General features: G+C 42.4%; 1 protein-coding gene across 14 annotated transcripts in view; it reads left to right on the top strand.

Moving 5' to 3' along the window:
- The window catches only part of BASP1 (brain abundant membrane attached signal protein 1), a 1,209,505-nt gene that overhangs the window by 349,210 nt on the left and 835,179 nt on the right, over positions 1-25,116 (top strand). The window contains exon 1 of one of the 14 annotated variants that reach the window (XM_050794728.1): positions 13,350-13,353. The exons of 12 other annotated variants lie outside the window; for them this stretch is intronic. The gene's annotated coding sequence lies outside the window, so the exon portion shown is untranslated. Of the gene's footprint in view, positions 1-13,349; positions 13,354-13,492; positions 13,498-25,116 lie in introns of those variants that run through there. One more of the 14 variants, XM_050794757.1, reaches the window with a different exon arrangement.

The following is a 25,116-nucleotide window of genomic DNA, read 5'->3' as shown; positions in this document are numbered from 1 at the left end:
AGTGAGAGGAAACAGGAATTATTCGCAGATAGAGGGTGCTGACATATGTAGGCAGCTCAAAAGTTAGCTCAAAATTCTAATTAATTAGCTCAAAAGTCTAATGCTCATTGACACCAGTGTAAATTGGGCAAGGTATTACAGTGTTTGGCAGTTCTACAAACTTCCACGGCAGTGCTACTTCTATGGAGAAGAGAAGGGAGCCTTCTGGACCTCACTGGCCCTCCTCACATGCTCCACTTAGTCCTTCTCTGCCCTCCCACACAAAAACTGTATCTGATAATTTTATGGGGTCAGGGACCACCCCCCCCCCCAGTCTTGCTCCCTTAGTCCCCTGAAGCACTTCAGCATCTTAGGACTGTTTCCAGTGCCCTGCCCTTCTCTAATTCTTGTGCTTCTTCAAAACTTACCTCTCCTGCCTACCATTACTTCTGAGGCAGAGAGGTCACCTAAGTGCTGTCAAGCAGCAGAGGCTACTAGTTGATTCAGGGTCAAGAAGTGCCCCATCATCCTCTCCCTCTCCCATGAAGTATCTTCCATGGAGTATTTTCTCTTTACAGGGGCCTTCTGTCTACATATAGGAAATTCCATCATCGGAAGACATCTACTGTCCTTGAAATCATTACTCTGTTCTGTCTGTCGCTAAGGCAAGATTTCTCTTGAGAAATTATCATTATTTTGCTTTAGATGCAGTATAGCACAGTGGATGAAAGTGTGGGGCTCCAAGGTCACAGTCACTGAGTTCAAATCTTGATTGTCTTAGTCCATTTTGTGCTGCTATAACAATACTATAGACTGGCTAATTTATGAACAATAGCAGTTTATTGGGCTCATGATTTCTGGAGGGTGGAAAGTCCAAGATCTAGGGGTTGCATCTGGTGAGGGCCTTCTTGCTGCATCTGCATCATAACACGGTGGAAGGCATCCCATGGTGAAAAAAGCACGTGAAAGCAAGCAAGAGAACTCACTTTTATAACAAACCCATTTTCATGATAATGACATTAGTTCATTCATGAGAGCTCTTCCCTCACCTTTAATCACCTCTTAAACCTTTAATCTCTTAAATGTTCCACATCTCAATACTGTTGCATTGGATTTACGTTTTCAACACATGGACTTTGGGAGACATATTCAAACCATAGCACTTTTTCTACCATTTGTCACCTGTGTAAACTCTGGCAAGTTATTTAACATTTCTGTGCCTAAGTGTTTACACAAGAAAGAAAGAGACAGAGATAGAGGCAAAAAGGTTGCTAGTAAATACTTCATTGGAATGATTTGAAGTTTTATTGAGTGTTAATGGACTGAATGTTTGTATGCTGAAGATCTAAATATATACATTGAAGTCTTAAGCCTCAATGTGATGGTATTTGAAGTTGGGGCCTTCAGGAGATAATTAGATTTAAATGAAGTTATGAGAGTAGCCCCCCCCATGATGAGATTAATGTCCTTATAAAAGGAAGAGACACTAGAGCTCACTCTCTCCACCATGTGAGGACACAGTGAGAAAGTGGCCATCCATAAGCCAGAAAGAGACCCATTACCTGAACTCAACCAGGCTGGCATCCTAAAGTTGGACTTTCAGCCTCCAGAACTGTAAGAAATGAACATCTATTATTTAAGCCACCCAGTCTACAAGATTTTGCTCTGGCAGCCCAAACTGATTAGACAATGAGTTAATGCATAGGAATAGCATAGAACAGAAGGCATTGATGTGTGGAAGCACTTACAGGCATCAGTCAGAGGCTAAAGCTTTATTGGCAGTAACAAGAGGGGCAGACTTTGATGATTTTTTTTAAATATTGCATCTAAATATTATTTATCTTGATTACTGAGTTTGTTGATGCCCCCTTAAATTTTGTGCCCAACACAAGTGCCTTCCTCATCTCACCTACTCCTAGCCCTGGTTACTCTTCCCTGACACTTGGTAAGTGCTCAAGGGCAGTTAGTTGTTATTTATGGGGCAAATTAAAGATAAAAATGTATATATTAATAATGTTTTTACAAATAAATTTATTGGTGTTTGTTTTGCAATTGGTCTGATGAGCAAATCTATTTACAGATCCCTTTCCTGGGGTTTCTGGGTCATTACTTTGCACTGTGGTTTATGAATAGGTCAGAATGTGATTTTTTTTAAAAACTAGCCTGAGTTGTGACACAGCCTGACCCAGAAAGACGTATGACTTGTAATAATGGAACCAGCCTAAATTCACGTGGAAGAGGTCTGGCCAGATCATCAATCTCCATCTGGATCCTTGTCTTAGACGCCGAACAAACTCAGCATGGTCCTTTTTGTCTCTCAGCCCCACTTGCCTCATTAGGGCTGACTGCTTACCCTGTCTACTGAACTGGGGCCGACAAGAACATTTCTTACTTTATATGACATTTCAGTCACCCACAATAGACACCGCTTCTGAATATGAGGAACATCATGAAAAACATCACCAAAAAAATGTTTTTATATGTTCCCCCTGGATTTCTATGGTCCCTTTCTTTCAGGGAGTATAGATCACTTTCTAGTATCCGTATATATCTGTGCACCAGGCAAGAAGAGATGTGATTTCTTCTTTTTGGTAACTGCAAATGCTGCATAAAGCAGACTCACACCTCATCACATTGCTGCAGAATGACATTGTTCAAACTATTTTCTGAGGCCATGATTCTTGGTCTTCTTTTCACGAATCTTCCAAGTTCATCTTCCTCTCCTTACTGGTGCTTTTACCTCAAGGATTCAAGTATTCAGAGTTCATTTAGAGTTAGCAAAAGGACCAAATGTTTTTAACTGGGAATCCCATTTCTAAGCCTCATATTAATTCCACAGTTGGTAGAACTCTTCCCCACAGGCATGCATTAAAGGGAATCTTTATATGATAATCACGGCACCACCATGGTCATTACTGTGGCTATTGGTCAAGAAAGTAGAAAAGGAAAAGTGCAGAGGTATTAGACATTGGATGGGGCCAGAGTCCTGATGCAGTGAGCGTCTTCGGGGAGAGTCAGACAACCATGTCCACATGAACAATCCAGAACAGGTCACTGGAGCTGGTGAGCTGCCCCTGAACTCCTGTGAACAAAGAAAGGACTCTTGCAGAATTCTGGCCCTGGCCTGGGAGTCAGGAAACCAGAATCTTCACCTAAGATGTTCCCCTAACAAGCAGGGTGACTTTGAGGAACTCGCAAAGCTGGATCTTGGATGCCTAATCCAGATTATAAGGAATTTAGGCTAGACCGGTGGTTTTCTACATGGGTTCCTCTACCAAGTAGAAGTGCCTTCAGGCCACTGTGGGAATAGGCATAGGGACCCAAGCTGATGGGGCCCAGGACTGCCATGTTTGTGGCAGTGCAGTTTCCCTTTCATCTGCTTCCTATATTGGGATACGACTTAAGATTTTGTCTAAAAAAAGAGTTCTGTTGTCGGTAATAAAGCAAAGTAAAACAAAAAAGAAAATGAAGGAATGAATGGTCTCAAATCTGCCTTTCGTTGTCACTAGTCAATGATTAAATGATAAGAAAATGATATGGTTTGTAAATTTACTCTCTGTCAATACCCTTCAGCCAAAGCCTATCAGGAACACTCCATCATTGAAACTGGGTTTATTATTCATTGCAGCAAGGAAGAGAGTTCTCCAGGAGGAACCACAAAGAGGGTGTTAGAAGGAGCCTAACACAGGACTGGGGCTTTGGTTAGATCATTGGTGGGGAGAAGTTCTAAGGAAGTGGGAGCTTGGTTTAGATTGGATGCTGCCAGAATGTGGGGAGAATCCTATTATTTGGTATGTTAATCTTTTCCATGGTGAGGGCACACTAGAGCAAGGATAAAACTGTAATTGATAAAGAAACAGCAGTCACTCATTTTAGCTGAGAGGGGGGATGTTTGGTATTTTATGGGTTGCACATGGCCTTGCTTTGTCTCACTCCATCATGGTCTCAGAGTGACCTTGGTTGGTCCTGGTTGCTCTGTGAGCTTGTTTATGTGAGCAGGAGAACAACAGGGCCTGCAATAACACTGAGGTCCAGCTAGGAGTATAAGGCTCCCAGATGTCAGGGACTGCTTTTCATTTCTTTATTTTTTACTTCCGTAAAACAATGCATTTTAACTTGGGGCAGAACCTTATATCAGCACCTTTCCACCCGAGAGTCCCTTGATACAATTAGATGCTTCTCTGAACAACCTGCACAGGATACTCTGTGAAACAATTATATGAAAAATCATCCTCAAAGTGTCTTCTGTACCAGACACTTTTCCCTTTTCTTACCTACCACAACTCTCCCCCACCCAGAGATGGCTGATGTGATGCTGAGTTCCTGCCTGCTTTGTGCCTCCAATCCTTGGGAAATTCTGGGAGATGCTAAATAAATATGAACAAAGAACAAAAGGGGAGAAAAATAAAAATGAGATGGAAAAATATATGGAATTTTTCATAAATGTTGCTCATTATTCCAACAAGCCAATCAGAGCAAATACCGCCTGATTCTTGTAATTAGTTAGTGACAGGGCGGTGGCCATATTAGCATCAAGGTAGACTTCCTTGTAAAGAGAAAATTTGGAAGGTATGTGTGTCCTCTTGAAGGAAGATGGAAATGAAATGAAAAATGTTTAATAAACAGTTTATTTTGGGGGGTGAAATAGACAAGAGGATATGAAAGTAAATTGCATTTGAGCTTTTGGTACCTAGATATAGAAAACTGGTGAATATCAATTAAAAGCCACTCTCACATACATACATAGACAAACATACATGTTTGACTTTTTTTTTTTTAACATTATATATGATTTCCTGGCAGGAAAAGGGTTACTTAGTGGACTAAGTGATGAGATGAGAAGGAAATATGCAATGAGAACATTTGGCTTTCCTCATTTTTGAGCAGGACTACATTATTTATCTTTTTTATCTTTTTGTTTTGTTTTGTTTTTGAGACGGAGTTTCGCTCTTGTTGCCCAGGCTGGAGTACAATGGGCCATCTTGACTCACTGCAACCTCCGCCTCCCGGGTTCAAGCAATTCTCCTGCCTCAGTCTCCCAAGTAGCTGGGATTACAGGTATGTGCCACCACGCCCAGCTAATTTTGTATTTTTAGTAGAGATGGGACTTTTCCATGTTGGCCAGGCTGGTCTTGAACTCCTGACCTCAGTGATCCACCCACCTTGGCCTCCCAAAGTGCTGGGATTACAGGCACGAGCCACCGTGCCCAGCCCATTATTTATCTTAAGATGAGAATGGCAATGATCAGAGGAAGGAACCAAAAGATTCTCATTCAATTGGTCCTGGTTGCTCTGTGAGCTTGTTTCAAACCCGACAATTGATGAGGAATATGATCTTGGGCGTGTCACTTAGCCTCTGTGAGACTCCAGTTTCCTACATTCTCTAATGGAAGACCTGAACGAGCTCTTTAAAACTCCTTCCGGCTTAAATTTGCTAAATTTACATGATCCACACCCTCTCTTCATCAGAAATAGGCTCCCTCTTCCATGGTCAGCTGATCCCTCAGATATGAGATTTATAGTTGAGACTCCAAGGTGAGTGTAGTGCACGTTTTCTGGTTTAGTCCTTTTGCATCCATGCACACTATGTTCTATCATCTTTATTTAAAACCTTCCATTTTTGTTGATAATCCATCTCCCTCCCCATTCACAGTCCATGTGGTTTGGATGAGTGTGTCGTCCTCCCACAAACCAATCAGAATTGTTCCATAGTTTAGCCACCATGTTTGATTTGTCAATATGGATACCTAGCAAGTTTATTCAAGCAAAGTGAACCCTCCAACTTTTCAGGATAACATTTCTGGAGGTTAAGAAGACTTGAACCGGCCGGGCGCGGTGGCTCAAGCCTGTAATCCCAGCACTTTGGGAGGCCGAGACAGGCAGATCACGAGGTCAGGAGATCGAGACCATCCTGGTTAACATGGTGAAACCCCGTCTCTACTAAAAAAAAAATACAAAAAACTAGCCGGGCGAGGTGGCGGACGCCTGTAGTCCCAGCTACTCGGGAGGCTGAGGCAGGAGAATGGCGTGAACCCGGGAGGTGGAGCTTGCAGTGAGCTGAGATCCGGCCACTGCACTCCAGCCTGGGTGACAGCGCAAGACTCCGTCTCAAAAAAAAAAAAAAAAAAAAAAAAGAAGACTTGAACCTGGAGGGTATGAGTCTGGTCATTTCTAGATGTAATTACCAATTTATAAGAAATATGAGGGAAAAAATAACATATCATGTACTTTAGTGATGCAATTAGCAACTGTTGAACTCCATAGAAAAAATGATCCAGTTTCCTCAAAAGAAGAAAATGGTGAGGGGGAGGTAGGGAGGTGGGCTAGGTAGAAAGAGATCTAGAAAACCTGTTAACCAATCACAGTGTATAGAACTTATTTGGATACTAATTCAAATACAGTCATGTGCTGCTTAACAGGAATATGTTCTGAGAAATGAATTGTTAGGAGATTTTGTCACTGTGCAAACATCATTGAGTGTACTTACACAAACCTAGATGGGATAGCCTACAATGCACCTAGGCTAGATGGTATGGCCTATTATTGCTCCTAGACTGCAAATCTGCACAGTGTATTACTGTACTGAGTACTGTAGGAAATTTTAACATGATGGTAAATCAAAATATGGTATTATAATCTTATAGTACCACCCATCATATATGTGATCCTTCATCAGCTGAAACATCGTTATATGGCACATGACTGTTTATAACACAATCAAAGAAATGTAAGCTGACAAGGTATTTGACAATATTAAAGAATTGTTGTTAATTTTTTTAGATGTGACAATGATATTGCAGGTTTTTTAAAAAAGAGTCTCAATCCTTTAGAAAGACAAAATGGAATCTCTATAGATGAGATAGCATCTGGGACTTGCTTTAAAATAATTGCTCTGTTGGGAGGGAATAAATGAAACAAGATTGGCTAGGTGTTGATAATTGCTGAAGCTGGTGATGGAAACACTGGATTCATAACATCATTCTCCCTACTTTTAGATATACTTGAAATTTGGGGCCAGGCATGGTGGCTCACACCTGTAATCCCAGCATTTTGGGAGGCCGAGGCAGGCAGATCACCTGAGGTCAGGAGTTCAAGACCAGCCTAGCCACCATGGTGAAACCTCATCCTTACTAAAAATACAACAATTAGCCAGGCATGGTGGCTGATGCCTGTAATCCTGGTTATTCAAGAGGCTGAGGCAGGAGAATAGCTTGAACCCAGGAGGCGGACATTGCAGTGAGCAAAGATCACACCATTGCACTCTAGCCTGGGTGACAGAGCAAGACCCCATCTCAAAGAAGAAGAAATCTGGACTGTAATTTTTCAAATTTAAAATAAACGTACATACTCTTTTATACAATAATTTCACTTTTGAGAAATGATACAAATTATAGACAAATTTTCCTTTTAAAATTATTTGTAATAGAAAGAAACTAAGTTTGTCTTTCTATTTAGATTGTAGTAATTCCTTTCATTATAATATATACCCTTTGATTATGCCAAGGAGCAATTTTTAAAGACATGAAAATGTGCTTATTCTTTATTAACTAAAATATATATCAAGATTATAATGTCTCAAATAAGTGAAATATATATTACATAAAAGACTGGATTTATTTCTAAATAAGGCCGTGATTATTATTAAAGGGCATGTATAATTATGGTTAAGATTGCAGGTTCTAGAGTGAATTGGAGCCTCAGCCCAGCCATGCAACAGCTATGATCTCAGGCAAAGTACTTTGCCTCGGTTTTCTAAACTCCCCAATGGGGATAACGATGGTATTTACAAAGCATCTACCTAATAAGTGCTTAATAAGTCTTGGCTATTATTACCATTCTCAGTATCAAGCATATAATAAATGCTGAGCATTGGTTGCCTGAAAATTGATTATTGGTATGGATCGTACTGTCAACTTGAAATAAAAGCACGTAGAGGTGAGTCTCCAAGCAAAAAGGATTTATTTAGGAATGACCAAAGAAATAGGATTACAATTTTGGACAGATACAGAAACCAGGGTGGTCTCTGGCATGTCCAGAAAACAAAGGAAAGTTAGAGTTTTACTGGGGAGAGAGGAAGGTATACAAGTTGTTTTGAAAGAAAGCTCGTTGGTGTTGGCGTCATCTAACAAGAGCTGGCAAATTCTTATTGACAAGTGTCAGTAGTTGCTAGGTCGGACTTGTAATCTTGGAGTTATGGTTAAGCCCTTGTAGTTTTGAACTGGGCTAGTGAGACAGTTTTTGAAACAAGCAGGGGTTCTTGTATAAGTGGCTAGCTGTCTTTGTGCTGCTAATTTGCCTTGAGTGACTCATGTAGTAAGCTGCAGTTTGAAAACATTTCGTGGCCGGGCGCGGTGGCTCACGCCTGTAATCCCAGCGCTTTGGGAGGCCGAGGCGGGCGGATCACAAGGTCAGGAGATCGAGACCACGGTGAAACCCCGTCTCTACTAAAAATACAAAAAATTAGCCGGGCGCGGTTGTGGGCGCCTGTAGTCCCAGCTACTCGGGAGGCTGAGGCAGGAGAATGGCGTGAACCCGGGAGGCGGAGCTTGCAGTGAGCCGAGATTGCGCCACTGCACTCCAGCCTGGGCGACAGAGCGAGACTCCGTCTCAAAAAAAAAAAAAAAAAAAAAAGAAAACATTTCGTGTGATACTTCCCATTATCAGGAAAATTGTACAAGATAGCCCTCCATGGCCTTCCCCAGCTCCATTTGCTAGGCTTTGACACAAGGGACTCCATTTTTGTTATGACAACTTTCACACCACAACTGACCGTTGAACAACATGGGGGCTAAGAGGCTGACCCTCTGCGCACTAGAAAATCCATGTATAACTTTTAACTCACCAAAAACTTAACTAATAGCCTACTGTTGACCAAAGCCTTACCAGTAACACAACCAGTCAGTTAACCACATATTTTGTACTTCACGTGTGTTATCTACTGAATTCTTGACAATAAGCTAGAGAAAATAAAATGTTATTGAGACAATCATACAGAAAAGAAAGTCTATGTCCTATTCGTTAAGTAGAAGTGGATCATCCTCAAGGGCTTCATCCTTGTTGTCTTCACCTTGAGTCAGCTGAGCAGGAAGGGGAGGGAGAGGAGGGGCTGGTCTTGCTCTCTCATGGATAACAGAGGTGGAAGAAAATTCACATCTAAGTGGACCCGCACTGTTCAAACTCATGTCAAGGGTATTTATAATTTTCCAAAGGGCTGTTGCCACCTTATTGCATTTTATTTTAATGACAAGAGTCAGATGATAACTCTTCACAAAATGAAGATGAAAATTTAGCTACAGAGAAGTCGGCCAGACTTTCCCAAGTGACCTTGGTCATCTGCTGGTGATTCGGAATCTCCCTACCTCAGCCCCCTGGCTTCGCTCGGCCAAGACTCCTTTTCCACCGGCAATAAACAGCACCATGTGGCTGACTGTTCACCGCTGTCCATCAGACCCAGACATTATTTTTAATCCCTCTGCTCTAACAGATAATGGTTCCAAATTCCAGGACTGGAGCGATAAGAGCTCCCCTGCTAAGCACTCAGAAGCCAGATGCCATTTAACGTGCCTAGGGCCGCCGATAACTGATAGTACTCCACTACTCCAGCTAAATTTAATTTCTCCTGCTTCTGCTCGCCTTGTCTGGGCACCTTCAGAAGGGTGTTGCCCTGACAGCCGTCTTGATTCTGATGAGCTTTGTCTGCACCCGATTAGCATTCTATTTCTATGCAAATAAGCACTTGCCTTTGTGGCTCCTGGATTAATGGACACTGTGAATTGGAGCCCTGGTCTTCAGAATCCAGAGAGCTGTGGAATATAAGGGGTGGATGGGACTTTACAGAATCAGAAGCCAAACGTCTTCATTTTAAAGATGAGGAAAGTGGGGCTGAGAGTGACCTAGTGGGTTTCCCAGATGCATATTGCTAGTGAGTGCAGTCAGTCCCAAAATTTGGATCATCATAGCCCATATTTTTATCTCTATGCTATAAACCCCAGTTCAGCTGAAAAAAGTCACAGATTTCTGATAACCATCAATTATTCACTGTGTGTGTGTGAGAGAGAGAGAGAGAGAGAGAAAGGGAGGGGGAGAGGAAGGGAGAGAGATGCAAAAACAGAGGTAGCAGTGCGTTTCTCCAAACTGTAGGACTCAATCCTTTAAAGGGAGTGCTCAGTTAATAAGTTTTTAAAAACTTCTATTTTTAAAATAAAAGTTATATTTAGTTAATGTATATGTTTAAATTATTGACCATTTTTATTTGCTGAACAGTTTCATTCAGCTGATACTAAGAGTACAAACACATACTATGAGATGAATGAACAATAAATATTTTAATGTAAAAGGAAAGGGAAGGCAGGGGAGAAGCTACAAGTCAAAGGGGAAGATAAAAGAAGGGCATCTCATTTGAAGATGAAACAGAAGGGAACAACGATGGCTTAGTAAAAAAGTAAATTATTATAACTGACATCCACCTCCCATAAATAACGGCAAATCAGGCATAGTCATAGTCCTCACCTCCATCTACCAGGGCAGATGCGCAGGGTCAAAACAGGGCACAGAGAGGACAAAAGTGCCCATGCTCTCCTAGACAGAAGGAGATTGAGGAGCTCTGCAGCTGCAAGGATCCTGATGCCACCCAACACTGAGGGACACACAAGGATCATAATGCCACTAAACACTGAGGGACAGGCAAATCCTAATGCCACCCAACACTGAGGGACATACAAGGATCCTAATGCCACTCAACACTGAGGGACACACAGGATCATAATGTCACTCAACACTGAGGGACATACAAGGATCATAATGCCACCCAACACTAAGGGACACGCAAGGATCATAATGCCACCCAACACTGAGGGACATGCAAGGATCCTGATGCCACCCAACACTGAGGGACACGCAAAGATCATAATGTCACTCAACACTGAGGGACATGCATATCATAATGCCACTCAACACTGAGGGACACGCAAGGATCCTGATGCCACCCAACACTGAGGGACATGCAAGGATCATAATGTCACTCAACACTGAGGGACATGCATATCATAATGCCACTCAACACTGAGGGACACGCAAGGATCCTGATGCCACGCAACACTGAGGGACATGCAAAGATCCTAATGCCACTCAACACTGAGGGACACGCAAGAATCATAATGCCACCCAACACTGAGGGACACACAAGGATCCTAATGCCACTCAACACTGAGGGACACACAAGGATCCTAATGCCACCCAACACTGAGGGACACGCAAATCATAATGTCACTCAATACTCAGGGACAAACCGGTGTTGCCCGTACACAGGACTTCTGGAAGGAAACAGTCTTTTGAGGCATAGCTGATAAATATTGGACTGGGCCTGACAGTGTCCGGCAGAAAACTGATTGTAGCACTGAGAATATCTGCAAATGCTTGGGAGTAATTTTGGTGATCATGACAACATGCCTGGGAGAGAAATTCCAACGCAAGGCACTAGTTTTAGATGGCAGGAAGGCTTTAGTGGGCGAGAAAGCCACAAAAGGTTGCAATGGATGTAAAATGGGCCTGCAGGGACAGTTCAGAGGGGCCCAGCAAGACCCCGCTGGATTCACACATGCAGTTTGCAGAGCTGTGACCCCTGTGGGCACCCAGGTCCATACACTGATATGCTTGGGAACTGATCAATGTTTTCTGTGTCAGAATGAGGAGAGGGAAGTCGTGTGCGCAAAGGAAAGAAAGGAGGCTGAGCCTGAGACAACCTGGCAGCTGTCCTCCCCCTTCCTCCCTGCCCCACCCCATCCCACCCAGACCAGATTTGAGTCCTAGAAAGAAGTCACGTAAGAACATGAAGTAGCAATGTTAAAGACTGGGCAGCTGTGGTGGCGGGAGAGGGGGTCTCCTTCTACAGAAGGCAATGAAGGCACCTTTCTAATCACTTTACATACATGCTATCACTCAATTTTCATGACATAATAATAGTAGGTACTTTTATTATCCATATTTTACAGATATGGAAACCAAGGCACAGAGAAGGTAAGTAGTTCTCCCAAAGACACAGAGTAAGAGGTGGAACCAAGATTCTAGGAGAGATGGTCAACTCAAACACTAAGCAATGCTGCCTCGGCCACACAGGCGACCATGCTCCTGGTGCCTGGGTAACACAGGAGCCCCTCATCCCTTTCGAAACCACTCTTCCCAGAAATTTCAGAGGATTCTTGGCATCATTAGGACCCTGAAAGCAAGCAGCTTTCAGGATGTGGAGTGGAGGAGGATCTCACAGAGGCCTTGGGGCAGGGACGGCAGTGGCCGCTTGGCCAGGAGCATGGAGCAAACAGGGCAGTCAGGCTTGCTCCTGGTGAGAAGGTGCCGCCCACTCAGACACACCACACACCCAGGGCCATATCCAAATTGATGGCCCATCAGAAATTAGGAAGCCATCCACTGGAAAGATATTTTCCCCAGCAACAAGTACGTCAATATGTGCTATGTGTTGAACGGAAGGACCAAGCTCCCACCAGAGGATCCAAGGAATGGGATTGGTTTACTCCTGGCCTCACCATCTCCCTTAAAAATGCCAGTCGATGGGACTCACTCGTGCTCCAAGCTCTCGAAGGAGATAGTCAGAAAAAAGAGAAAGAGAACCCCCGTAATGTTCTGCCTTCATTCTTCCTCTATGCCCAGACATTACCCTGACCAGTTCTCTTCTCACCTTATATCAATATCCTTAATACCTCAAATGATGGGCATTTAAGGGAAGGAATTAACCAAGCTAACCTAGTCAAATGACCACCAACTTCACTGAGCCCCAGTGACTTAGGAACACTCTCTGGGCTACCAAGGTAGAGTGAAAACTGGGCACTTGGTGGAATGGGAGATCTAAAATGTGAAATGGTAGATTGCGTGCACCATTAAAAACAAGGAAGCTGGACATGGTGACAAGTGCCTGTAGTCCCAGCTCCTTGGGAGGCCGAGGAAGGAGAATCACATGAGCCTAGAAGTTTGAGGCCAGCCTAAGCAACATAGATGGTTTCCCTTTTAAAAACAAAAGGAGAGGAAGCCAACCAGATCACTATTACTTCTACTGGAGTCTGGGTTTCTCACCAGGCATGTCCAATGTCCTTCATTTTGGCCATCAGCAGATTATGGAGTCTGTTTTGGCAGAGGGAGCTGGTCAGAGGTGCCACCCAGGGAGAACTTAGCTCTGCCCCTCCCTCAAGACCCAGGTGAGGATGTCTTCTGAATCTTCCCACAATCAGGAGAGAGGAGTTCCCCCAATGCAGCCTGCTTTGTGTCCGCAAAGAAAACCAGCGCATTATTATTCCTCTGTCATCCTACAAGTTGCTGAGCCTTGAAAGCTCCAACAGAGGCAGCTGCTGGAACGTGGCTGCGGGGGCAGTGCCACATCTAATTGCTTCACACGTGGCTGCCAGTTTATGGGTCCTTCGCTCTGCGTTTAACCCTGTAGCTGCTGATGGACTTTCGCTGTTGGAAAATATGCCCCGGTCCTCTGCACACTGTTTTATAACTGATGGGGGAAGATGCTCTCTCATTTGGTAAATTGTATCTGGCCTTTCCAGCTCAGTGGTCATTAATGTTTGTTCTCATCCAATGGGCAGATTCAAAGAAATACAGCTCTCATTAGCTCCCGCTCAATTAAGAAAAATGCTCCTCTGCCCCCATGACTCAAACACAGCTTCCTAGCTGGAGCTGTTTGAGTTCCACAGCTGGAGAGACTGGGGAGGTCATCCAAGCCATCTCTGATGCTTCAGCCCCCAGCCCCAGCAACATCCAGACTACGAATCCCCTCCAGCACCTCCTGCCTCATTCATTCCACACCTGCCTCCTAATGAGCGAGGACTACAATAAGTGACCCTGCTGAGTGCTTGCTGTGTACCAGGTGCTGTCCTAAACGATGGGCATGGCTTAGCTCACGCAGGCATGCTTACAAATCTATGACATCCAGGGTCACAAGAATGCTCTGGAGCGGAGTTCAAGTTCTACTCCTGACACCTATGTATGAGCTGAGTGAACATGGGCAAGTCACAAAGAGGAAACCCACATTTTTATATTTAAACCAGGTCCAGGGAGTAATAAGGTGAATCTCTGCGGTCAGTGCCTCTATGGACAAGTTGCCTTCACTTTGTTCTCTTTCCTCAGACTATTCACAGGCAGCTGACTTCCAAATCCTTGTGATCAGCCACCAGGGCCATGAGGGAAAAGGAGAGAATGAATCAGCCAAAATCCCGTCACTATCCTTGGAAAAAATGCCATGTGATGTTGTGTTCTAAAATTTGAAAGTTGGAGCTGAAAATAATCAGTGGTAGGTGTGTAAATTGGCATGGCCTCTATGGAGAACAATTTGCTAATATGTCAGAACTTCAAATGAACATCCCCTTTGACCTGGCAATCCTACTTCTAGGAATATATCCTAAAAAATGGGCCGGGCACGGTGGCTCAAGCCTGTAATCCCAGCACTTTGGGAGGCCGAGACGGGCGGATCACGAGGTCAGGAGATCGAGACCATCCTGGCTAACACGGTGAAACCCCGTCTCTACTAAAAAATACAAAAAACTATCCGGGCGTGTTGGCGGGCGCCTGTAGTCCCAGCTACTCGGGAGGCTGAGGCAGGAGAATGGCGTGAACCCGGGAGGCGGAGCTTGCAGTGAGCTGAGATCCGGCCACTGCACTCCAGCCTGGGCGGCAGAGCGAGACTCCGTCTCAAAAAAAAATAAAAAAATAAAAAAATAAATAAAAATAAATGGGGTTGGTGGGGGAAAGTGTGTGTTCAAGGATATTTATGTCCGTATTGTCTTACTAGCATAAGCCTGCAACAATCTAGACGAGGATTGACTAAATAAATTACGGTATATTTGCACAATGCAATATTACAAGGCCATAAAAAATAAGGCAGCTTTAACAAGATTCAAGTGGAACAATCTTCAAAATATTTTAAGTGAAAAAAATATCAAGATTTTATTGTACATTTTTTAAGTATTTATACTCGGTTGTTTATATATCATAGAATATCTCTAAAACAAAATCAACAATCTGATCATAGTTGCTGCCTCTGGGGAAACACTTTAGGTGGCTTGAAGTCAGGAGTGAGAGAGATAATTACTTTCACCGTATACCCTTTTGAATCTTGAATTTATGTCATAGGAATGAACTACATATTCAGGAAGTAAACCGTACGTAATTAGAATATTAAAAATATTGATGTTTAAATAGATAAAATGCTTATTATTTATTTATTTAGCTTATATTTTTAAAGGGGGAAAGGGACCAGGCATGGTAGCTCACACATGTAATCCCAGTGCAATGGGAGGCTGAGGCAGGAGGATTGCTTGAGGCCAGGAGTTCAAGTCCAGCCTGAGCAACATAGAGAGACTCTCTCTCTAAAAAAAAAAAAAAGAAAATAGCCAGGCATGATGATGCAGACCTGCAGTCCCAGCTACTGGGGAGGCTGAGGAGGGAGGATCACTTGATCCCAGGGGGTTGGGTCTGCAGTGAGCAGTGATCTCACCACTGCACTGCAGCCTGGGTGACAGAGCAAAATCTATCTCTTAAAAAAAGTAATAATAATTAAAGGGCCGGGCATGGTGGCTCACACCAGTAATCCCAGCACTTTGGGAGGCCGAGATGGGTGGATCACCTGAGGTCAGCAGTTTGAGACCAGCCTCACCAACATGGTGAAACCTCATCTCTACTAAAAACACAAAAAAATCAGCCGGGCATGGTGGTGCACACCTGTAATCCCAGCTACACAGGAGGCTGAGGCAGGAAAATCACTTGAACTCAGGAAGCAAAGGTTGCAGTGAGCTGGGATTATGCCACTGCACTCCATCTCAAAAAAAAAAAAAAAAAAAGTTGAAAATCATAAATCTCCAGAGAACAATGAAAAAAATAATAAGGCAAATATGCAGAGAAATAAGCTGGCATTTTTAAGGGACATGGTGAGGCCAGGACTAAATCAATCCCATTCCTTGGATCCTCTGGTGGGAGTTCGGTCCTTCTGTTCAACACACAACACATACTCATGTACCTGTTGCTGGGAAAAAGGTCTTTCTAGTCGATGGCTTCCAATTTCTGACGAGCCATCAATTTTGATACTTTGGGAGCAGCTAAAGACCTGTTCTCAGGCTTCTTTGAGTATTTTTATGTCTCCTAACCAGCTTTCCCCCATGAAGCCTCTCCCCATCTGTGATAATTTTTTATGCACCAGTTTGTCTGGGCTATGGTGCCCAGATGCATGGTCAAATATCAGTCTAGTTGTTGCTGTGAAGGCAGTGTGTAGATGAGATAAACATTTGCATCAGTAGACTTTAAGGAAAGCTAATGTACCCTCCCTAATGGGGGTGGCCTCATCCAGTCAGTTGAAGGACTTAGGAGAAAAAGCCTGAGATCCTCCAAGAAAGAGGAAATTCTGCCTCTGCACAGGCTTCAGACTATAGACTGCAGCATCAACTCTTTCCTGGGTCTCCAGCCTGCTGACCTGCCCTGCAGTTGTTAGACTTGCCAGTCCCACACTTGCATAAGCCAATTTCTAAAAATAAATCTCAAGAGAGAAAGAGGAAGACAGAGAGCAAGAAAGAGTGAAAGAGAGAGAGAAAAGACATACTGTTGATTCAATTTCTCTGAGAACCCTGACTAAAACACCACTCAGAGGAATGGCTCCCCACCATCACTCATCCCACTTCCCACATCATACTTGGTGAAGCCTCTGCTATTCTCTTACCTACCGAAGTGCATATGTCCAATCCTGCGGCCTAGGCTGGAAGGTCCCTGTGAGCCGGTGCTATGTCTCCATCATCAGTGCATTTCTAACATTCAATGGAGTACCTGCAAGTGCTTGATAAGGATGTGTTGTCGAATGAGGCTACCCGTTTAGTGACAGTGCTCCCGATGCTGAATGCTTAGGTTTGACTCATCTATAGGTTCATATCCAAATCAGCACATCAATTAGGAAGAACATGAAGGAAAAGGAAAAGAAAACAACCCTTACCAGTTGTTTGCAATTACCAGGACCCTTTGTTTTCCTTGTTGTTTCTTACACAGCTACCTGAAGACCTGCCAAAGGCAATTTACTGTTCAGGATTAATCGAACAGGCCGCCACAGTCAAGATGCCACAATGTTGGACTTAGCCTACACTGTATCCAAAATTAAAAGCAAGAATTCCCTTTTGAAATAAGATATATACAAATAGAAAAAAAATTTTAAAAACTTATCTGTGATCATCACCCTTCCTTGTACTCCAAATGCGTGCTGAATTTTAATGTCCATTTTAAAGAGGAAATTATGACCCTCAACCCCAAGATCAAAGTATCATTTCTGAAAATCAGATTGAATCTTAGATTAGAAACTGCTGCAGACATCTTCCACAAAAGTTTTTTTAAATCATTTGTCATAGTTTTAAAAGATTACAAGATGAATTCATCTTTGATTAGTCAATCTGAATCCTCAAGTGAATAAAGAACCAATTGGCTTAGTTTTCTGATCAATAAGATGATTTTCAGTGAGCACCCAACACCAACAATCTTGTCCCATAGGAAAAATGATTTATAAGCATGTCAAATGGAGATTTTATTTTATCCTGCCTTCAGCTGTCAACGAAAGACTTAGCAGCTCTCCCCAGGGAGCAAGGAGGCGAAACAGTAGGAGGCCTTCAGAGGTCAACCTTGAAAGCAGGAAACACTCAGCTTTGACCTGGTCTATTGAAATCAATATGGCATGGCATAGAGAAAGGAACCAGATGGCAGAGTACACTTACATCAATATTTTTCTTTATTACAGAATTCACATTAAATTTTGTTAAAGGAAAAGTGGATTCAATTGACCATGAGAGATACAAAAGGCATATGCCATGAATCATATCTTAAATGAATTTTAATCATCACTATAGGATTTGCAGTAGAGGCTTATTTTTCTTTGAACAAACTTATCTTTTTATTTCTATTCTTTGTTATATAGAAAAATACAGTATAAGGCATTAAAAAAGAGAAACATAACCTGTATTCCCACCATCAGATGATGCCATCATTAACACTGTAGCATATTTGATCACAATAGTTTCTTTATGCATTTTATATCATTGTGAACTCTGCTTTTTCCACTTACACTAGAGTAAAACAATTTTCTGTTATTACCTTTCTCTTTCTAATAGGAGTTCCTATTATCATCATTTTGGGAGGTTAAGGCTTTTCTAAACCCCAGAGCTCATAAGCAATGGAGCTGAGACTCTAACCCTAACCTACCTACCTCCAAAGACCATACCCTTCCACTATGTCAAACTACCTTAAAAATAGTTATTCTTTTGGGAGGCCGAGACGGGCGGATCACGAGGTCAGGAGATCGAGACCATCCTGGCTAACACGGTGAAATCCTGTCTCTACCAAAAAAATACAAAAGACTAGCCGGGCAAGGTGGCGGGTGCCTGTAGTCCCAGCTACTCGGGAGGCTGAGGCAGGAGAATGGTGTGAACCCAGGAGGCGGAGCTTGCAGTGAGCTGAGATCCGGCCACTGCACTCCAGCCTGGGAGACAAAGCAAGACTCCGTCTCAAAAAAAAAAAAAAAATAGTTATTGCTTTTGGCTCAGTAAGTCACCTTTTGGGGAATCTGTATGGAATCTGAAATGTACGAGATGAGTCTGGGACATCTTGAAATGCAAGAAAGCAAGAAGCTACTAAAGACTAAATAGGTCACGTCAAAAGGAAACCAACTTGAAAAACGATCCCAAAATGACACAATGCGACTACCCAAAAGAATCATAATCACTCTCAGTTAAATCATTAAACATAAAAATCAATGAGTTCATAATGATACTTTTTAAAAACTTACTTATAAGAGCACCAACTCATTACTCTGAAAATTGATAAATACATAGAAAGAATCAAGAATTTATCCTGTCTTTCTTGTACGAACTGTAACTCAGGGCAGCCAAATACTTGATAAGGATAAGTCTTTATAGAAGAATTATGGGTAACTAATGCAGAAGGAAGGACAGATTAAGAAAATTGTCATTTCAATCCATCATGAAACCCTGGATCTGGCAATGGTCATCAGTGAATGTTAAAATCACAGGTGAAATACTTACGGGCAACTTTTAGAGGATGGAGCATCGTGACATCACCAGTACTGATTCCTGGCATTATCAAAAGTGGAGCAAACGGACGTCACCAGTTCATGGTCTGATTCCACAGGAAGTACATAGCATCAGAAATATTATAATCTAAAAAGCATTTTAACCTTAATCAATTTAAGACTCAAACCTAACTATCAGTTTATAGGAAATAGAAAAAACAGAGGAACAAGTTAAAAACATCACAGAGAAACAATTATGCAAATCTAGAATGTAGATCTAAAGGATAATCTGATTTTTCTAACAAATTCAATGGCATGAAAACAATTGAGGAGCAAGGAGGAGGGACGATGTAGACTGAAATAGCTAAGAGATATTATTATTAATATTATTCGAATAGGCCAACCGTAAAAGAACAACTTTAAGACAATTAAAGACATTTGAATATGAATTGGTATTAGAATATTTGGGGTATTTTTGTTATTTGTTTGGTATGATAATACCTAGGTGGTTATTTTTTTAAGTCTTGCTGCTTAAATGCATATAAAGAATTTACAAAGAAAATAATATGATATCTAGTATTTGCTTCAAATATTCCAGGGAAAAAAAGTGTGTGTGTGTGTGTGTGTGTGTGTGTGTGTGTGTGTTGTATGTGTGGTGGGAAGGAGAGAGGAGGCGGAGATGAGTAGATGAAACAAGAGTTGCAAATTGTTGACAGCTGTTGAAGCTGAGAGATGAGTCCATGAAGGTTCATTATCCTATTCTCTCTACTTTCTGTATGTTTGGAACATTCCATAATAATAATAATAATAATAATAACCCTAAAAAGTGATGCATATGAGTACATCAAAACCTATAGAAAAGAAATTCCATATATGCCAGGACTAGAAAGATATGGAAGAAATAACTATAAAAAGATCTGTGAGAAAATCCTACTACATATATTATGTGCTGATTTCTGATCTGCATTTGAAATGGAATCACTCCAGTATTATCTGATTAGTTTTGAAATTGGTGATTAAAATAAAAGACTGATCATCTTCTACATTTTTTGGCACCTTACACCATCACCAATTTAAGTGTTAATAGAAGGAGCATGAAAACTATCAATCTAAGAAATTCAGAATGAAGAGGTCTGTGATATGCTCAGTGAACTTCTTTGTTGTGGCAATGAAATAATTTGAAGATGGAAAGAGAACATAAATTCTGCAGAACAATTTTCTGTGTTCCTCTTTAAACAGGTTAAGGTGCTGATTTGGTTTTTTGAAAACCTGAAGCTTTGGATCACAAAACAAAGCAAAATTAATTGTGAGTGAAGGGAAGAAAAGATCACTTGTAGTGACACTTCTTTTCCAGGGATACGGTTAAGCAAACTAATAGCGTTCAGAGGGTAAAAATAAGTCCATTCACTAATGCCCACACACATTCCATATAATGACAGATGGAGACCTAATTTTAAAAACATACTACATTGTAAAAATACTTTGGAAACATCTAAACAGTGGCTTAAAACTTGATTAAAAATAAATGATTGAAACGCCAAAAGCTCATTAAAGGGAAGATGCTATGTGGAGTTGACTCCCCAAAGAAACAAAGCCCTTCGTGTCCAGTAAAATATGTTCAGCTGAATGAAACTACTGAATATTTTAATTTTCAGTTTGTGAGGAAAAAATTATTTGCACTTAATCACTGGTTTGTTTTTAACCCCGTAATTATAACAATTAGGAAAATAGAGGCATTTATAAGATGCTTAAAGCAGGTCACACTCTCAGGACAGGTTCCCAGGAGCCAGACTCTGAGATGGAAAGTTACATGCAGGAGCTTTATTGGGGAATGTTCTCAGAAACATCACCTGGGAGGGGTGAGGGAAGCAGGATTGGGCACACGGAGAAGTAGAACTGTGATGCGGTTGCAAGAGGCTATGGCAGATACCAAGAAAAGACCAAGCAGAAAGGCCCTTCAGAGCTTTCATAATCTAGGCAAGGGGGCGAGGCCCTTGTATTCTCACATAAATCCAATACCCACAGAAATGGGTATTGGAAAAAGTAGTTCCTTTTGGCCAAGAGTCAATCGCCAGAGGGACTCACGGATGAGTACTTTTGCAGGAGTGAGAAACCAACTCTTCTGACTGCTTAGAAATGAAAGTTTTGATCCTGAAGGAGACATGTGGGGAGTATCTCCCCTCACATTGCAGCCCCTACCTTTAGCCTCCCTCCTTCATGTAGTAACTTCATCCCCTCTGAGAATAGCTCCATAGGATTCTCGATGATCTATTTTTCTTTGGAAACTGGTAAGAGGAAGGTTATTGGGACAAATCTCAGCCCCTTTCAGTGACTACATCTGGTGTCATGGTCTCCCTCCTCTACTATCACACTTTTAAACAGCACTGCTGTTGTCTGGGTGGCTTACCTGGTGGGATAACCAGATTTTCATCCCAGGGGACCCTGAGCCCTGCGTCACCATGCTTGGTGGCATAACCAAGTTCCACCCATGGCTACTGTACTTGCTAATTTACCATGAAGATCTGGCAAGGGGGTACCAAGAGACAACCTAATGAGTCACCTGGGTGGCTGTGATCACGACTGGACAGCAGCTGGAGCTTAAAGTGTAATGGAATTCTTGCCGTGTTCCCTGGTAGAAGCATTCTCCCCTTGGAGATAAGGACCCAGGAGAGACTAGATGTGCGAGGCAAGCAAGCACAAATTCCTCAAGCAGGTCATTGGGAGTAATGGTAGTGGAGCCAGACCTACTTCCAATCACTGTTTTCTTATTGTTTTCTTTTCTCACTCTGCCACATGGCTGGAGTGCAGTGGCACAATCTTGGCTCACTGCAACCTCCACCTCCCAGTTCAATTGATTCTCTGCCTCAGCCTCCCGAGTAGCTGGGACTATAGGAACACTCCACCATGCCTGGCTAATTTTTGTATTTTTTGTAGAGACGGGGTTTCACCATGTTGGACAGGTGAGTCTCAAACTCCTGGCCTCAAGTGATCCACCCATCTTGGCCTCCCAAAGTGCTGGGATTACGGGCATGAGCCACCACACCAGGCCCCAATCATTGTTTCCTGAGGCCATCAATCCCACCTACTGGAAACATAGCACTATATAATGGACATTGGTTCAATGCCACCCTGTCCTTACAACACATCATCTGCAGGCTAGCACTTTAGCTGTGCTAAAAAACTAAAAAACTAAAAAAACTCTAGTAGATAGGCAGTTTCTGGATGGTGTTATGGGATGAGACCAGTAGATCCTATCATATGTCCATTGTTGTTCTTCCTTTGCTATAAAATGGGGCCAGTGGTCCACAGTCACGTAATGCAGGATTCCAAGTCAGTTTATCTTATAATCTGCAAGCCTGTAGGGGTCATGCTGCCTGGGACCTGTTGGTAGGAAAGGTAAAGCCATCTCTGGAATATGTGTCAATACCAGTCAAAATCAATTACTGACATTTCCAGATTAAAAGGGATCCTATGTAATCAAGTTGCTAACAAGTGGCTGGTTAGTCTCCTCTGGGGACTGTGTTTGTTGAAGAGTTCAGTGTTGGTTTCTGTTGCTAGAAGCTTGGACATTTGGTAGTGGTAATAGATATATTAAGTAATCACTTGACTTCATGGAGATCCGCTGTCAATTATTAGGACCCCGGTTCTGAAGGGGGACAGAATGATAATTAAATGGGGACATGATGGGGACCACTTGTAGTGTTGAGCATGTTTAGAGTGCCAGATTTCTTGGCCATTTCCCTGGATGTCATATTGTTTTTATTTATTCTCTTGGCCATGGTAAGAAAGTTTCAGAGGCTTCTATGTAGCCCTCTTCACTACAGACCATACTGGTTGGCCCTACAAACCGAGGAACTAATGAGAAGATTCTGTTGACTACTATGGATTTCAATTATACATCCAGAGACTGAAGAAATGACCACCAGGTGGATCCATGGAGCCAAAGAATCCCTTGTGAAATCGACTGGGTCTGGACTTATTTCTTACTCTTCATAAGCTCCCACTTCAGCAAGGGGCCTGGATGAAACAAAACTTCCTGAAGATCAGTGGAGTTTGGACCATGCCCAAGAGTCCTGGAAATATCTAGGATTGCCCTTTTTCCCATTGAACAGTTAACAGTTAAGTAAATGGCCACAGATCCCTTCAAGTAAACACTGGGGGAATTGTTATCATATGCACTTACCATAGTATAGCAGGCTCCCTCCTCAAACCAACTTCTCTAGTCAACAGGTTCTGGGTCAAAGGACAGGCTCAGATCTGGAAATTGGCCATGACTCTTCAGTGAAGTGTTAGCATTATTCTTATGTGCCCCTGTATCTTACCCTTAATAACATTGTGATCTAGTAACCATCTCCATAGCTCTCTATGGGTGAGGACCCCTGGCTGCCACCCCAACCTTTCCATTTATGATAATAATTGCATCCTTCTTGGTCTGCTACCTATGGTCTGCCACCTGGCCTCTACCAATCTGGGATCTTACCATCCCCATTGCTTTTAGAGATCCCAGTTCTATAGAACCCCAGCACGGTCTACAGTATCAGCCCTTCCCTGGAGGGGATAGCCACCATTGAGTTTCTCATGGACACATTGCCCCTTGGAAATACGTTCCAAGGCCATCCCACAGGTGGATGCCGGAAACTGTGAATAGTACCAAGCCCCATACACATGATGTTTTTTCCTATACGTGCACTGTGGTACTTTTGCAGTTTGAGTATAACCACAAAACTAGCGTAAATTTATTTGTCCTTCTTCACAATTTTACAGGTAAAAAATTCGTTCTTACCATGGATCTTTGCAACCTCAGCATACAATTTTTTTTTTCCTTAAGAACTTGCACCTTTTCACTTAAAGGAAGCACTTTATGGCTTCCCTTTGGCATATTTGAATTGCCAGTATCACCCCTCTTGTGCTTTGGGGCCATTATTAGGTAAAATGGGGGTGCCTTGAACACGAGCACTGCGATACTTGGATGGTTGATCTGATCACCGAGATGGTGAAGTGGCTAACTGGAGGGAAGTGTAGACAGTGTGTATCCACTGGATAAAAGGACAGTTCAAATCCTGTGGGGGACAGTGCAAGACTCCATCACACTACTCAGAACAATGTGCAATTTAAATCTTATGAATTGTTTCTTTCTGGAATCTTCTATTTAATATTTTCAGCCCACAGTTGACTGTGGGTAAACAAACTGTGGAAAGCAAAACCATGGATAGGGAGAACCAGTGTACAGCTGTCCCTCAGCATCCATATAGGATTGGTTCCAGAACCTCCCTTGGATACCAAAATCTGTAGATACTCAAGTCTGTGATATAAAATAGCCTAGGATTTGCATATAACCTACACACACCCTCCCCTACACTTTAAATCACCTCTAGATTACTTATAATACCTAATACCATGTGAATGCTATGTAAATAGTCACTATACTGTACTGACTACGGAATCACAACAAGGAGAAAAAAAATGTATGTACGTGTTCAGTATGGGATGCCACTTTTTTCCCAAAAACTGAATATTTTCAGTCCGAGGTTGGTTGAACTCACAGATACAGAGAGCTGACTGTATATCCACCATAGCATTCCTGCTTCTCTGAGCCTTTTGATCTCTTTCTTCATCATCTGCTAAGGCATTTCTCACATATCTCCTCCATATAGTTGATCACTGCATTTCTAAGAAAGAAAAGAGTCAACAAAGAGACCCCAAGAGTCAACCAAGCAGAGTGCTAAATTCTCTATCTCAGGGGAGTGCTCCCATGTAGATAAAGTTTCCAGTATCCAACTATATATTGCATTCTTCTTAACCGAGGCCCTTCAGGATTCATCCCATATATATTCTTCCACTCCTGCTAGTACTTGCTGACTCAGTGTTGCATCTTCTTTGGTGTCTATTTTTTCCTTCCTTATCACAATCAGCACTTCTCCTGTCAAGTTTCATTGTACTTGACTCTAGTTCAGGGGTCAGCAAACTTTACCTGTAAAGAACCCGATCATAAACATTTTAGGTTTTGTGGGCCATATGGACTTTGTCATGACTACTCAATTCTCCCATTGTAGCAGGAAGGCAGCCATAGGCAATGT

The sequence above is a fragment of the Macaca thibetana genome, chromosome 6, assembly GCF_024542745.1.
Source record: "Macaca thibetana thibetana isolate TM-01 chromosome 6, ASM2454274v1, whole genome shotgun sequence".
Lineage (NCBI taxonomy): Eukaryota > Metazoa > Chordata > Mammalia > Primates > Cercopithecidae > Macaca > Macaca thibetana.
This window is presented reverse-complemented; position numbering and strand designations above follow the sequence as displayed.